Genomic DNA, 16,326 nt, shown 5'->3' on the forward strand with positions numbered 1-16,326 from the left:
AAGTAGAGTTATCAAGTACCATTTAGCATGAGAGATAATAAAGCTATATGCTTGTATGTCAGTTATACATGCCAAATCAACAAAGAATCACAATTTAAATATCAAGTATACATAATCTCAGCACACTCATAGTATCTGGCACAAAGTACCCCTCAATCATACTCTAAGCACGCTCAACGTGCCTGGCTCAAAGCCCATGGATCCTCACACACACAGATACACACACACACAAACACACATTCAACACTATATGAGTGCTTAACACAATTCCCTCATCAAGCACATATATAACCCTGTGCCTGCGCCCATGTTTAATACCTGACTTTGGAGGGGTGGGTCCTTTCCCAAGTGTTGATCAGATCTAAGTCAACAATCAATATCACTTAGCCCAATATGGGTCTTGTAACGACCTGACCGGTCATTTTGAGTGTTGTAGCCTCGTTTCCCCATTTACTGTTTATTTTGTGGTCAATTGTTATTATGTGACTTGCCGGGGTAGTTGGTTTGGTTCCGGGGATGTTCGGAATGAGTTAGGACACTTAGTCCCAAAGTTGGAAGCCAAAGTTGAAAGAGTTGACCAGATGTTCACTTATATGTAAATGGCTCCGGAATAGAGTTTTGATGGTTTCGATAGCTCCGTATGGTGATTTTGGACTTAGGAGTGTGTCTGAATATTGATTTGGAAGTCCATAGGTGATTTTGGCTTGAAATGGCAAAAATTAGAAAATTAGAAATTTGGAGAATTGAGAAGTTTGACCGAGATTTGACTTTATGGTTACCGGGCTTAGATTTTGGTTCCGGAAGTTTGAATAGGTCCGTTGTATCAATTATGACTTGTGTGCAAAAATTTGAGGTTAATCGGAGTTGGTTTGGTATGTTTCAGCATTAGTTTTGATAGGTAGAAGTTCATAAGTTCATTAGGCTTGAATTGGGGTGCGATTCATATTTTTGATGTTTTTTGATGTGATTTGAGGCCTCGACTAAGTTCGTATCTTTTTTTAGGACTTATTGGTATGTTTGGTTAAGGTTCCGGGGGCCTCGGGTGGATTTCAGATTGTTAAGGTTTTGATCACGTCTTTAAGGCTGCGATCGTGAAGCCTTGAGGGAGTTGTATAATGCGATCGCGTGGCAGCAACAGGTTTTATTAGCACTTGGGAAGGATCCACCCTCCGTTGTATGACATACCAGAAGTGAGCGCAGGTATCGTATACTCCTGAGTGATTGAGTGTGATGAGCCAAAATTGGGACAGTCAGATTGACTAATCCGAGAGTGTGAGTACGTGAGGTTTTCATTATGTTGCATCACACGTGACATGCACATTGACATATAGATATAGAGATGTAATATTCCTCATATCAGTCATACTTGGCATATTTTATATGTATTGAGTTTCTCTGAGATATTATTTTCATGTTTCCTGTCATACTTTTATCTTTTAAACATATGTCTTTGGACTGTATTGGTTGAGCTCATCACTGCTTTCATCCCAAGTTTAATCTTGTTACTTATTGAGTACATTGGGTCGGTTGTACTCATACTACACCCTGCACTTCGTGTGCAGATCCAGGTACTTTTGACCATGGCGGTTGCTAGCTTTGGAGCTTTATCTATTGGAGACATTTGAGGTAGCTGCTTTGGCGTCAGCAGACATTGATTCTCCTTCTTTTTCAGTTATTTGTACTGTTCTATATTTCTAGGCAGTGTTTAGCAGTCAAACTATGTTGTCAGTTAGATGCTCATGTACTCAGAGACACCCAAATTTTGGGGGATATTATATTGAGTCGCGGTATTTTCTTATCAGTATTTATGAGATTTTTTTCTTGATCTAATATTACTATGTTTCAAAATTTAAAGATGCGTGGTTTATTATGATTGTCGGCTTGTCTAGTATTGCGATAGGCTCCATCACGACATGTTAAATTTGGGTCGTGACAAGTTGGTATGAGATCTAGGTTACATAGGTCTCCTGACGATACCAGTTGCCTACTATTCTGTCACAGATGGTGAGGACACGTGCTATTGGATCGGGCGGACGACCACTAGTACCACCAGCTAGGGTCACGAGGGGGTCGGGGCTGCGGTAGAGGCCAAGGTGCAGCTCGTACTGCAGCTAGAGCAGCACCTATAGATCCACCAGTTGCTCCAGCTGCGAAGCAGATTCCAGATGTGGTTGAGCCGGTGGGACCAGCTCAGGCACCAGCTGTTCCCATTGTGATCCTAAGCCTTCAGGAGGCTCTAGCCTAGATATTGATTGTTTGCACTTTTCTTACTCAGGCGGTTTCAGTCTAGGCCGCACAATCCACTTCTCAAGTCAGGGGAGGTGCTCAGACTCCCGCCGCCCGTACTCCAGAGCAGGTTGTGCAGGGACTCCAAACACCGGGGGTACTACCAGCCCAGCCGATTGCAGTTGCTCAGGCCCAGGTGGTCCTATTCTGAGTGATGAGGAGCAAAAGAGACTAGAGAGGTTTGGGAGGCTCAAGCCTCCATCATTCAGTGGGGCTAAATCAGAGGATGCTCAGGACTTCTTGGATAGGTGCCAGTGGATTCTTCGCATGGCGGGTATTCTGGAGACTAGTGGGGTCTCATTTACTACTTTTTAGCTGATGGGGGCAGCCTTCAGATGGTGGGAGGCGTGTGAGCGGAGCAGGCCAGCCGGTGCTGCAACACTTTCATGGCACGAGTTCTCCGTTCTCTTCTTGGAGAAGTTTGGGCCTTTGAACCGCATGGAGGAGTTGCATAGACAGTTTGAGTAGCTACGCCATGAGGGTATGTCCATGACCCAATACGAGATGAGATTTTTAGAGTTGGCTCGTCACGCGATCTGGTTGGTTCCCACAGAGAGGGAGAGGATTATGAGGTTTATTGATGGCCTCAACTATGGATTGCACTTTGTTATGACTCAAGATAATGCATCAGGTGCTATGTTCGACGAAGTGGTTGATATTGCTCGGCGGCTAGAGATGGTCCGTAGTTAGGAGTATGAGGAGAGGGAGGCCAAGAGGCCTCGTGGTTCGAGTGGTTTTAGCGGTGTTTCTTTTGGGGGTCAGTCCCACCACGACAAGGGTCATCCTTATAAGCCCACTCAGATAGCTCGTCCGGTTCATCGTGGCGCATCAACTAACCATGGTTCATACAATGATCGTCTGGGTCAGTCATCTCTCAGTGCCCTCCCAGATCAGAGATCATATCATGCTCCATCAGTTCAGGGTTCATCTGAGTCAGGCCCCTCTAGTAGTTATTCTGCTTCTCGGGGTCCCTTTTAGTACTTGCCTCTATTGCTTCAGACACGGTGATCACAGGTATTGTCTCAGTATTCCATAGGGATGCTTCTATATTATTTGACCATGGTTCCACTTATTCGTATGTATCATCATATTTTGCTCGTTATTTGGATATGCCCCGTGAGTCCTTAGTTTCACTTGTTAATGTATCTATGCTAATGAGTGATACTATTATTGTGGACCGTGTGTATCGGTCGTGTGTGGTGACTATTGGGGGATTAGAGACTAGAGTTGATCTCTTATTGCTTAGTATGGTTGATTTCGACGTGATTTTGGGTATGGATTGGTTGTCCCCATGTCCTGCTATTCTGGATTGTCACGCTAAGACCGTGATGTTGGCGATATCGGGGTTGCCAAGGATCGAGTGGAGAGGTTCTCTAGATTATGTTCCCAGCAGGGTGATTTCTTATCTGAAGGACCAACGGATGGTTGGGAAAGGGTGTCTGTCATATTGAGCCTTTGTGAGGGATGTTGGTGCTGATACTCCTACTATTGATTCTGTCCCGGTGGTACGAGACCTTCCGGATATGTTTTCTGTAGACCTGCCGGGCATGCCACCCGGCAGGGATATTGATTTTGGTATTGACTTGGTGCCAGACACTCAGCCCATTTCTATTCCTCCGTATCGTATGGCACCAGCAGAGTTGAAGGAATTGAAATAGTAGCTTCAGGAGCTTCTTGATAAGGGGTTTATAAGGCCTAGTGTGTTGCCCTAGGGTGCACAGATTGTATTTGTGATGAAGAAGGATGGTACTATGCGGATGTGCATCGACAATAGGCAGTTGAAAAAATTTACAATTAAGAACAAATATCCTTTGCCGCGCATTGATGATTTATTTGACAAGCTTCAGGGAGCTAGAGTGTTCTCTAAGTTTGATTTGAGGTCTAGGTATCACCAGTTGAAGATTCGAGACTCAGATATTCTGAAGACGGCATTCAGGACCTGCTATGGTCATTATGAGTTCCTTGTGATGTCTTTTGAGCTAACCAACGCCCCAGCAGCATTCATGCCTCTGATGAACATCGTATTCCAACCATATCTTTATTTGTTTGTCATAGTATTTATTGATGATATCCTGGTGTACTCACATAGCCAGGAGGAGCATGCACATCATTTGAGGATTGTACTACAGAGGTTCAGGGCAGAGAAACTTTATGCCAAGTTCTCCAAGTGTGAGTTTTGGCTCAGTTAGGTGGCATTCTTGGGGCACGTGGTGTTCAGTGAGGGAATTAAGGTGGATCCACAGAAGATAGAGGTGGTTCAGAGTTGGCCCAGACCGTCTTCAGCTACTGAGATTCGGAGTTTTCTCGGCTTGGCCGGATATTATTATCGCTTCATGGAGGGTTTCTCATCCATTGCAGCACCTTTGACCAGGTTGACCCAGGAGGGTGCTCCATTCAGGTGGTCGGATGAGTGTGACGATAGCTTTCAGAAGCTCAAGACTGCCTTGACCACAGCTCCGGTTCTAGTTTTGCCTTCAGCGTCAATATGTTATACAGTGTATTGTGATGCTTCTCAAATTGGTATTAGGTGTTTCTAGATGTATGAGGGTAGAGTGATTGCTAATGCTTCGCTCCAGTTGAAGCCCCGTGAGAAGAACTACCATGTTAATGATATGGAGTTGGCAGCCATCATTCATGCATTGAAGATTTGGAGGCATTATCTCTACGGCGTGTGAAGTATTTACGGATCTTCATAGTCTCCAACACTTGTTCAAACAAAAGAATCTAAATTTGAGGTAGCGGATATAGTTGGATCTGCTAAAGGACTATGATATTATCATTCTGTATCATCCCGGGAAGGCTAATATGGTGGCCGATGCCTTGAGTAGAAAGGCAATGAGTATGGGTAGCTTTGCATTTATTCCTATTGGTGAGAGACCGCTTAAATCAGATGTTCAGGCCTTGGTCAATCAGTTTGTGAGGTTAGACTTTTTGGAACCTAGCCAGGTTCTAGTTTGTGTGGTTTCTCGGTCTTCGTTATATGATCAAATCAGAGAGCGTCAGTATGATGATCCCCATTTTCTTGTCCTCAAGGACACGGTTCAGCACGGGGATGCCAAGGAGGTTGCAATTGGGGATGATGGGGTGTTGAAGATGCAGGTTCAGATCTGTATGCCCAATGTAGATGGGCTATGTTAGTTGATTCATGAGAAGGTTCATAGTTCGCAGCATTCTATTCATCCGGGTGCCACGAAGATGTTTCAGGACTTGAGGCATCACTATTGGTGGAGGGGGATGAAGAAGGATATAGTGCGGTTCGTAGCTCGATGCCTAAATTGCCCGCAGGTGAAATACGAGCATCAAAGACCGAGCGGCTTGCTTTAGAGGCTTGAGATTCCGGAGTGTAAATCGGAGCGTATCAGCATGGACTTTATAGTTGGGCTCCCACGGACTTCGAGGAAGTTTAATGCTATTTGGTGATTGTGGATCGGTTGACCAAGTCTGTACATTTCATTCCATTTGGGACTGCCAATTCTTTAGAGCAGTTGGCTGAGATCTACATCCGTGAGATTGTTCGCCTCCATGGTATGCCGGTGTCCATCATTTCAGATCGGGGCACGCACTTCACGTCATAGTTCTGGAGGGCAATGCAGCGAGAGTTAGGCACACGAGTTGAGATGAGTACAACATTCCACCCTCAAATGGACAGACAGTCCGAGCACACTATTCAGATATTGGAGGATATGCTATGTGCTTGTGTCATGGATTTCGGGGATTCTTGGGATCAGTTTCTACCACTTGCAGAGTTTCCTACAACAATAGCTACTAATTGAGCATTCAGATGGCTCCGTATAAGGCTTTATATAGAAGACGGTGTCGGTCTCCAGTGGGTTGGTTTGAGCCGATTGAGGCTAGGCTATTGAGTACTGACTTGGTTCAGGATGCTTTGGACAAGGTTAAGTTGATTCAAGATCGGCTTCGCATGACGCAGTCTAGACAAAAGAGCTATGCCGATTAGAAGGTTCGTGAAGTTGCTTACATGGTGGGGGAGAAGGTACTACTCAGAGTTTCACCCATGAAGGGTGTTATGAGATTCGGGAAGAAAGGCAAGTTGAGCCCTCGGTATATTGGTCCTTTTGAGGTGCTTGAGAGGATTGGAGAGGTGGCTTACAAGCTTGCATTGCCAACTAGTCTGTCGAGTGTTCACCCAGTGTTTCATGTTTCCATGCTCCAGAAGTATGTCGCCGATCCGTCTTATGTTTTGGATTTCAGCACGCTTCAGTTGGATGGTGATTTGACTTATGATGTGGAGCCGGGGGCCATTTTGGATCAGTAGGTTGGAAAGTTGAGGTCAAAGAACATAGCTTCAGTAAAGGTGCAGTGGAGAGGTTAGCTAGTCAAGGAGACTATTTGGGAGACCGAGCGAGAGATACGGAGAAGATATCCACGCCTATTTGAGACTCCGGGTATGATTCTAGACCCGTTCGAGGACGAACGTTTATTTAAGACGAGGAGGATGTAACGACCTGGCCTGTTGTTTTGAGTGTTGTTGCCCTGTTCTCCCATTGACAACTTATTTTGTGCTCAATTGTTATTATGTGACTTGCCGAGGTAGTTGGTTTGGTTCCGGGGATGTTTCGAAATGAGTTGGGACACTAAGTCCCAAGGTTGGAAGCCTAAGTTGAAAGAGTTGACCAGATGTTGACTTATGTGTAACTAGCTCCTGGATGGAGTTTTGATTGTTCTGATAGCTTCGTATGGTGATTTTGAAGTTAGGAGTATATTCGGATATTGATTTGGATGTCCGTATGTGATTTTGCCTCGAAATGGCAAAAATTAGAAAATTAGAAGTTTAGAGAGTTGAATAGTTTGATCGAGAGTTGACTTTGTGGTTACCGGGCTCGAATTTTTGTTCTGAAAGTAGGAATAGATCCGTTGTGTCAATTATGACTTGTGTACAAAATTTGAGGTTAATCGGATTTGGTTTGGTATGTTTCGCCATTAGTTTTGATAGGTAGAAGTTCATAAGTTCATTATGCTTGAATTGGGGTGTGATTTGTGTTTTTGATGTTGTTTGATGTGATTTGAGGCCTTGACTAAGTTTGTATTGTGTTTTAGGACTTGTTGGTATGTTTGGTTGAGGTCCTGGGGGCCTCGGGTGGATTTCAGATGGTTAACGAATTAAAATTTGACTTGAAGAGTTGCTGAAGTTTGCTGATGCCTATGCTTCTGGTTTCCTCTTACACGATCACGAGGAGAGGGATGCGGTCGCGGAGGGTAAGGTATGGCAGGTGGATTTTGTCCTATGCGCTCACGTGGTTAAGGCTGCGATCGCGAAGCCTTGAGGGAGTTGTATTATGTGATCGCATGGCAGGGGGCGCGTTCGCGAAGAAGGAGGAGGAAGCCTGGGTTCCACTCTTTGTTCATTATGATCGCATGAGGCTGTCCGCGATCGCGTAGGTCAAGGATATTTGGTCACCACATTCGCAACCTGGTCTGTGCGTTCGCGTAGAACGTTTTTGGGCTACTGAAGATTTTGTTCATCACGATCGCGAAGGAATTTCTGTGATCATGATGTGTAATCCCTGGGCAAAATATAAGTTTTCAAAAATGAGGGTTTGAGTAAAATTTCATATTTGGACTTTGGGAACTTGGGTTGAGGCGATTCTAGGTGGGATTTTTAAGGAATTGATTGGGGTAAGTGATTCTAACTCGGTTTGGTTAATATACATGAATATATCATTATTTTCATTATTTATAAGTGTTTTGGGTTGAAAAATTGGGGAAAATTGTAGAAACTTCATAGGCCTTAATTTGAGGATTTGAAGGTCGAGTTGTAATCGAAATTGAGTAATTTAGGTATGGGTGGACTCGTGGTTAAATGGGTGTTCGGATTTTATTAATTTTGTTTGATTCCGAGACGTGAGTCCTGGGTTGACCTTTTGAGTTGACTTTTTGACTCTTGTTAAAGAACTTAGCATTTTCATATGGAATTGATTCCTATAGTTTGTGTTGATTGTATCGAGTTATTTATGGCTAGATTCGAGGCGTTTGGAGGCCAAATGGTGAGGCAAGGGCTTGTTGGAGTAGAGAATTGCACGGTTTGAGCTAAGTAACACTTCTAAACTTGATTCTGAGGGTATGAACCCCTGCAATACGTGTTATGTGATTGGTGTTGAGGTGATGCACATGCTAGGTGATGGGCGTGTGGGCGTGCACAGTAGTAATTATGACTCGGTCAATTCCGCAAAAATGTGTAGTCACTGAATCTAGTTATTACTCATGTCTACTCTATGTGTTAGAGAATTTATGTTGTGATTTATGTTAGAAGTCATGTTTAGACTATATGGTGGTACTATTGGGACCCACAACGGTCGTTCTTTTGTTGTTGAGTTATTTGCTTAAATTGCAGTTATGTACTCAGTCGCATTCATTATTGCATATCATATCTCAGTCTCTGTTACCATTTATTGTCACATCAAGTATCATTGTTTTGGGCTGATTGGCATGAGTGTTGTGAGCCCGAAAGACTGGAGAGATTGATGACTGAGTGAGGCTGAGGGCCTATTTGTGAGTGATATTGATGTGATCGGGCTGCGCACCGCAGCGGGTACTATTAACTCATGATGGGATCGGACTGCACGTCGCATCAGGTATTATTAATTCATGATGGGATAGGGCTGCACGCAACAACAGGTTTTATTAGTGCTTGGCTAGGATCTGCCCCTCCGGAGTCTGACATACCAATAGTGAGCGCAGGTACCGTATAATGCTGAGTGACTGAGTGCGATGAACGAGAGTTGAGACAGTCAGATTGAGTACTCCGAGAGTGTGAGTACGTGAGGTTTCATTGTGTTGCATCACATGTGACATGCACATTGACATATAGATATAGAGATGTAATATTCCTCATATCAGTCATACTTGGCATATTTTATCTGTATTCAGTTTAACTGTTAAACCCGGAAGCATGTCTACATTCCTGTACGTTGTACCAACAGATTATGAGTTTCTCTGAGATATTATTTTCATGTTTCCTGTCATATTTGTATCGTTTAAACATCTGCCTTTGGACTATATTGGTTGAGCTCATCACTGCTTTCAGCCCAAGGTTAGTCTTGTTACTTATTGAGTACATTGGGTCGGTTGTACTCATACTACACTCTGCACTTCGTGTGCAGATTCAGGTACTTCTGAGCACGACGGTTGCTAGCTTTGGAGCTTTATCTATTGGATACTTTTGAGGTAGCTGCTTCGACATCCGCAGACCTTGATTCTCCTTCTTTTTTCAGTTATTTGTACTGTTCTATCTTTCTAAACAGTGTTTAACAGTCAGACTATGTTGTCAGTTAGATGCTCATGTACTTAGTGACACCCGAATTTTGGGGGATATTGTATTGAGTCGCAGTATTTTCTTATCAGTATTTATGAGATTTTTCTCTTGAACTTATATTACTATGTTTCCAAATTTAAAGTTGCGTGATTTATTGTGAATGTCGGCTTGCTTAGTATTGCGATAGGCGCCATTACGACATGTGAGATTTGGGCCGTGAGAGGTCCTTGGGCACGCGTTACATCTAAATCAATACCACTCAGCCCAATGTTGCTCCCAAACGCACACGCAAGTATATGTGGTCATACAAGTAAAATAGGACAGTAAGTCCATATATCACACCCACAAAAACTTGTGATTAACTATTTACAAAATTAAACTAAGCCAATTAATCTAGTCAAGCGATTTTCTAAAGTATGAATATTTAATTAAAACTAATCTAGAGTAGAAAACTAAACGATTACAGAATACAAGTCGGCAAGCTTAAAGATGAATTCAATTGGAGAAAATATTCTATAGCTATGGGTTAGCTAACAATCCCGTTGAGTTTTCCACTTAAAATGTATAATTAATTTGTCATGTTGAGTTTTTCAATTAATCTAGCTATCACCCCACAACTCTAGAACTAATAAACTATGAGATTAAAGGAAGAGAGGAGAAGAAAAACTAGTTGAAAGACTCCTCCAAGTTTGGGTTGTGTTCTCATACGTGAATTCTCCTTCAAAGTATGTTCGATCTCTCCAAATAAGGTGTAGGATCCCTTTTATACGAGTCGGGACCATGTAGGGACGAAATAACCTTATCTCGGGCTAAATAGGAAAAAACCCCCCACAACACAGTGTCTAGACCAGCGCCTCTCTCTGGCCTTGCGTTGGAGGCAATAGCATTTTCCATCTTCACTCTTTGTTGCGTTCGAAGCCTTTACAAAAACTTGTTTGCTTATTTCTTTTTTCTTGTATTTCCCTTGGGGGTACAAACTCCAACGGGTGTCCCCCCTTTGTTTCCTTTCTTTTAATTATTTTATTTTTCTTTCTTTGTCTTTTGCGTTTTATTTAATTTTGCTCCAAATATCTTCATCTTCACACCACTAGAATGTTAGTCAACAATGGTTAAATATATGCATTTTTGGCCGAACAGCACCACCACACACTTAAACTCTTGCTCGTCCTCGAGTAAGCATTAAAATCACTCTCAATAAATCAAGCCTAGAAACATCACCACTTCGGTTGATACTAACAATTAGGCCTATAGAAACTCAAATCATCAAATATACACTTCTGGTTCATCGTGCAAGATATACAAGTCAACAAAAAACCAAACAACAAACTTCTAACCTTCTAGACTCATAAAGGGACTCTAACTCATCAAATTTAAGATCACTCATCTACTCTATCAAGAAAAGCTAATAACATCACCTATCTATCATGAAACAAGTGCCCTCACAAGAATAAATAGTTCATACACTCAAACCAAAGAATGAATATAATTTAAGGACTTAGCATCAAAGAACAACTCTCACACTCACAAGTGAATTCACATGTATGCACAAAGAATCATAGGCTTGCCCATTATGTACATCTCTACTAATTAAGTATGCTTGAATAGAATCAAATAGGACTTTAACGGGTTGTAATATTGGCTAGGATATGGGTAAGATAATTATATAATAGTGACTTACACTTCCCTAAGTACTTTGCACTTTTAGACTACATCACACATTATTTTCATCTCTTAATTTTATTTTTCAGCCCTCTCTTCATTAATTGTTTCACAAGTATTTCACTAAGATCAAGACTATTTCATTTTTTTCAAAGAAATTTTTTCATTGTCTTTTTTCATGTCACATTCGTTTCAAGAGGGCCTTTTCATCACTTTTCAGCTATCGTTGGTCACCATTTTTTACTTAATCATCCCTTTCGTCAAATTTATCAATTAATATTACGGTCTAAGCAATAATTCTCAAGGAAGCAGGGTGTGAAAACTAGGGATTCGACAAAATAATCAAGGCAAAAATACGGCTTCCAAACAAAAGGTTACATGCCCAAAGGCTAACTAGTGGTACAATATCTGAAAAGGCTAAAATTCACAAGACATATCAAAGAAAGTCTATTATCATCTTCAAAATAGAGCAACACTTTTATTTCGTTTCAATAACAAGCAGGGAAAGTTCTAAACTAATATATAAAACATGGAATATATGTAAGAAATCTTCACCTCGCTTGGTATAAGTATCAATCAAGATGGATCAATTCTACTCTAAGACAGACAGGATCATAGCAAATGACAAAATAAGAATAAGCTATATACAGAGTCAAAACCCTGAGCCTTGGCCCAAATATGCTTAGTATCAAACAAGTCATAAAAATTTTTCTTCTCCCTCTTTACTACTCTTAAAAAAAATCTAATCCTAAAAATAAAAAAACTTACCCGGTTCAAGTTACATTCCCAGAAAAAGAACCGAGGCAGAAAGAAAAACCAAGGGGGATTATTACATAACTAAAACTAACTAGAACAAAAAGAAAATATTTTTGAATTTTGTTTCATTGGACTTTAATCCCTCAAGAAAGCTACCCACAAAATCCATCGTCAGCAAAAGTCCCAATTTTTTGATTTTTTATTCAATTTTACTTTTTAATTTTTTTTTACAAAAATCACAACACTAAGAAAGAGCACTACAACTAAGCTAAGATAGCACATAAAATCACCCCGACAAATCTCCTCACCCTGCATTTAAAATTGTGCGATATCCTCAATGCATACTATAAATAACAAGAGGGTAAAAGAGACTGGGTAGTCCAAAGGCCGAAGCATTAGCCGCTTACAAGATACTTAGACTTCTCCTAAGAATAATCCTTTTTGCAGGTACCCCACATTTAGTTTCAACCACCTGCTCACTTTATCTTTGATGCCATGCTCCTACTTCTACAAAATACAAAAATAACACTACAAAAATAACACAATAAAAACAATAAACAAAAAAGCAGTAGAGTTGGGTTGCCTCCCAACAAGCGCCTTATTTATAGTCATGGCACGACTTACACCAACTTCACCACTTTTTCCTCCACTTTGAGGATATGAATTGCGCCCCCAATTTTGCATCAATTTTTCTGTCACGTTCTTGGGGCGGTGGTGTGAACATAAATGAACCACGCAATATATATCGCATCTTGCACTTCTTGGCCCTTAAGTGAGGCATGTCATTTTGTTTCTTTGGCATGGAAAATTTCAGAATGTATGCACTTTCTTCTTCATTCCTAGACTCCTCCATAGGCTCGGATGGATCGATTCTCATATCATCCAAACACAATGTTGAAAAGTATTTAGAATGAGGTCCAATACGTTTTAATTCTAAAAATGATTTAATTTTGACATCCTCATATGTACAAATATTAAAGTCTTCAAGCGCAATATTATCTACTTCCTCACATGACTCTAGTGTACCTTTCCCAAAATTGCCATCATCAACAAAAATATGGTCAAATGATTGACTTTCCACCTTTAGCTCCTCAATTTGGAGTATAAGCTCCTTTTCAGCTTCACACAACTCAGAACTATTTTGTTGGTCATTAGACGCAACAACCTTTGCACGCAATTGAGCCTCCAAGTAGTGAATAGAACTGGCAAATTGGTCAAAAGTGTTGCATCTCATTCGTAATTTTCCCACGAAAACCTCCATATTCCTCTAATAATTTCCTGTGCATATCAAAAATGTGAACATCATGTTCCACATCATCCAATTCGTTACTCTTGTCAAACTCACAAGAATTATTAGAATCATCATAAGAAGGGATTGGAGTAGGATAACAACACTTACGACAATTATTTCAATTTCCACCACAAATAGTACTGGATTGACATGGTGCACACTACTCGGTCCTGGAAATATTTTTACACTGTTTCCACAAGTAGGGCCCTTTACAATATGGACAAGGATCACAAAAACAAAAATACTTACCATTCCACCACTTTTCGTTCAAAGATGCCATGTAAACGAAAACTGTAATACTAACTACACTAAACTAAAATTAAATACTTGAATAGATAAAAAGTAAAAATCTAATCTAGTAAAATAGTTAATTTCTAAGTCCCCGGCAACGGCGCCAAAAACTTGTTACTCCCAAATGCACACGCAAATATAAGTGGTCGTACAAGTATTATAAGATTGTAATTCTAGATATAGTACCCACGGGAACTTGTGATTAACTATTTACTAAATTAAACTAAGCCAATTAATCTAGTCAAACGATTTTCTAAAGTATGAATATTTAACTAAAACTAAACTAGAGTAAAAAACTAGGCGATTACAGAAAAAAGTCGGCAAGTTAAAGACGAATTCAATGGGAGAAAATATTCCAGGGCTATTGAGTTTTTCACTTAAATTTTTTAATTAATTTATCTGGTTTATTAATTGACAGGGTTAATATTACTCGTAGCATTCTCCCGAAGTACTAATCATCTATTCATGCTAACCTAACGCCTATATTCCTATGGAATTAGGATTAACAAGAACGCATTAATAATTCCCGTATAGTAACCAAGAAAGGCGATTAGGTATATCTCTATCCTTACCGCGAATCCATTCCCGACAATCAGGTTCAAGATCTTGCACTACTCAATCCTATATGCAATCTAGAATTTTCTCTCCTGAGTTTAATCCTAGATTTATAGATAGTATTCAATTGGAAATCAAGCAATCAAAAAATTAAGCACAAGATTAAATAAATAAACCAATATGATAAAATAACAAGAACAATTCAAGCTTCAAACTACAATGTTCATGTAGCACCCCACAACTCTAGAACTAATAAACTATGAGATTAAAGGAGAGAAGAAGAAAAACTAGTTGAAAGCCTCCTCCAAGCATGGGTTGTGTTCTCATACGTGAATTCTCCTTCAAAGTATTTTTGATCTCTCCAAATTAGGTTTAGGATCCTTTTTATACGAGTTGGGACAGTATAGGGCCGAAATAACCTTATCTCGAGCGAAACAGGAAAAAATGCCTGTAACACAGCGTCCAGACCAGCGCCTCGCGCTGGAGGCAGTAGCATTTTCCATCTTCACTCTTTGCTACGTTAGAATCCTTCACAAAAACTTGTTTGCTTATTCCTTTTTTTCTTGTCTTTCATTTGGGGGGACAAACACCAAAGGGTGTCTCCCTTTGTCTCCTTTCTTTTAATTATTTTATTTTCCTTTCTTGTTCTTCCGCGTTTTATTTAATTTTGCTCTAAATCTCTTCATCTTCACACCGCTTTACTCCTACACAATTAAAATATAATATTATGCATAAAGTAATATAATTTATACTCAAAAGGTTATTAAAAGTAATAGAATGTGAGGCAACAATGGTTATATATATGCATTTTTGGCCGAACATCACCCAACATCAATTCGGCGCACGTGTCACCTCGCTATTAATACCAACACGGATCTATGGCCCAAGATCAGTTATCAATTCGCTCAAGTCTTCATATGCCAATATCTCACAGAAACATAATTTAAATATCACACGGAATAAGCCCACGTACCACAATTCAGGTCAAACTCGTGTTATGCACGAGGACACCAACAACATGTGAGATAAATATAAAAAGTATACAGAGATAGAGATATAACACGCGGATATAATATCATGACTGAACAATATGACTATGGCTTATACAAATAGCTTAACATAGCAAAAATAGTCCTATCATGTCTAAAACAAATAAGAAAATAGCCTAGACATGATTCCTAGCATGAATAATAACTCACTTAATCATACAAACGGAGAAAATATGATATCAAAGAAGCATGATAGTGAATCAATAACATGATACTAAGATCTACGCGGATTATGAATTAGTAGAGTGCACGCATATACGCTCGTCATCTCGCATATACGTCAGCCGCAACATATAACAAATATCACAACTAACAGGAAAATTACCCTCAAACCAAGCTTAGTCAAGATACTTACCTCATCCAGGCTAGTCTTCAACCTTAAATCGCTTCAAAACCTTGATCTAGCCCTCCAATCGCACAAACCTAAGCCAAACATCATCCAAGAAAGTCAAAAATGCCATAGGAAGCGATTCCAATCCATAAAGTTGCGATCTTTGAACAAAATTCCCAAAATTCAAACAAAGTCAACCCGGGCCCACGTACCTGAAATCCAAAACCAATACCAAAATTTGATGACACATAACCTGCCTAGTCCAAATATAAAATTAGTTTCCAAAACTGAGTCCAAATTGGTACTCAAATCCCCAAAATATACTCTCTTAATGTGTAGAAATAATTGCAACTCCAAGTTTTAGGGCTCAAAATATGAAATAATGGGTAAAATTCCAAAAATGGCAACTTAAATGCACTGCACAGTAGTACCCTATGCAATCGTGGTAGTACCCTCGCGATCGTGAAGGTCAACTGCCTCTAGCTCCAACTATGCTTCGCGAACGCATAGCCTCCTACGCGAACGCAAAGGTCCACACTGCCCAAGCCTACGCGAACGCGATGGCAAAAACCCCGTCTGATAACAAATCCTCATAGAATACGACCACTTCATCGCGAACGCGATGAACAAATCATCAGTCGGCCAAAACTTTCTATGCGAACACGAAGAACATCAGAATATCGGTTATGCCAAACTCAACCGATATGGTCTGAAACCATCATAAAACTTATCTGAGCCCCACAGGACCCTGTCAAATCATACTAACAAGTCCTAGTACATCTCCCAAACCTAACCAAAGGCTCCAAACACCGTAATTAACACTGAAACCAAAAAT

This window comes from Nicotiana tabacum, chromosome 2 (genome assembly GCF_000715075.1).
Source record: "Nicotiana tabacum cultivar K326 chromosome 2, ASM71507v2, whole genome shotgun sequence".
In the NCBI taxonomy this organism is placed as follows: Eukaryota; Viridiplantae; Streptophyta; class Magnoliopsida; order Solanales; family Solanaceae; genus Nicotiana; species Nicotiana tabacum.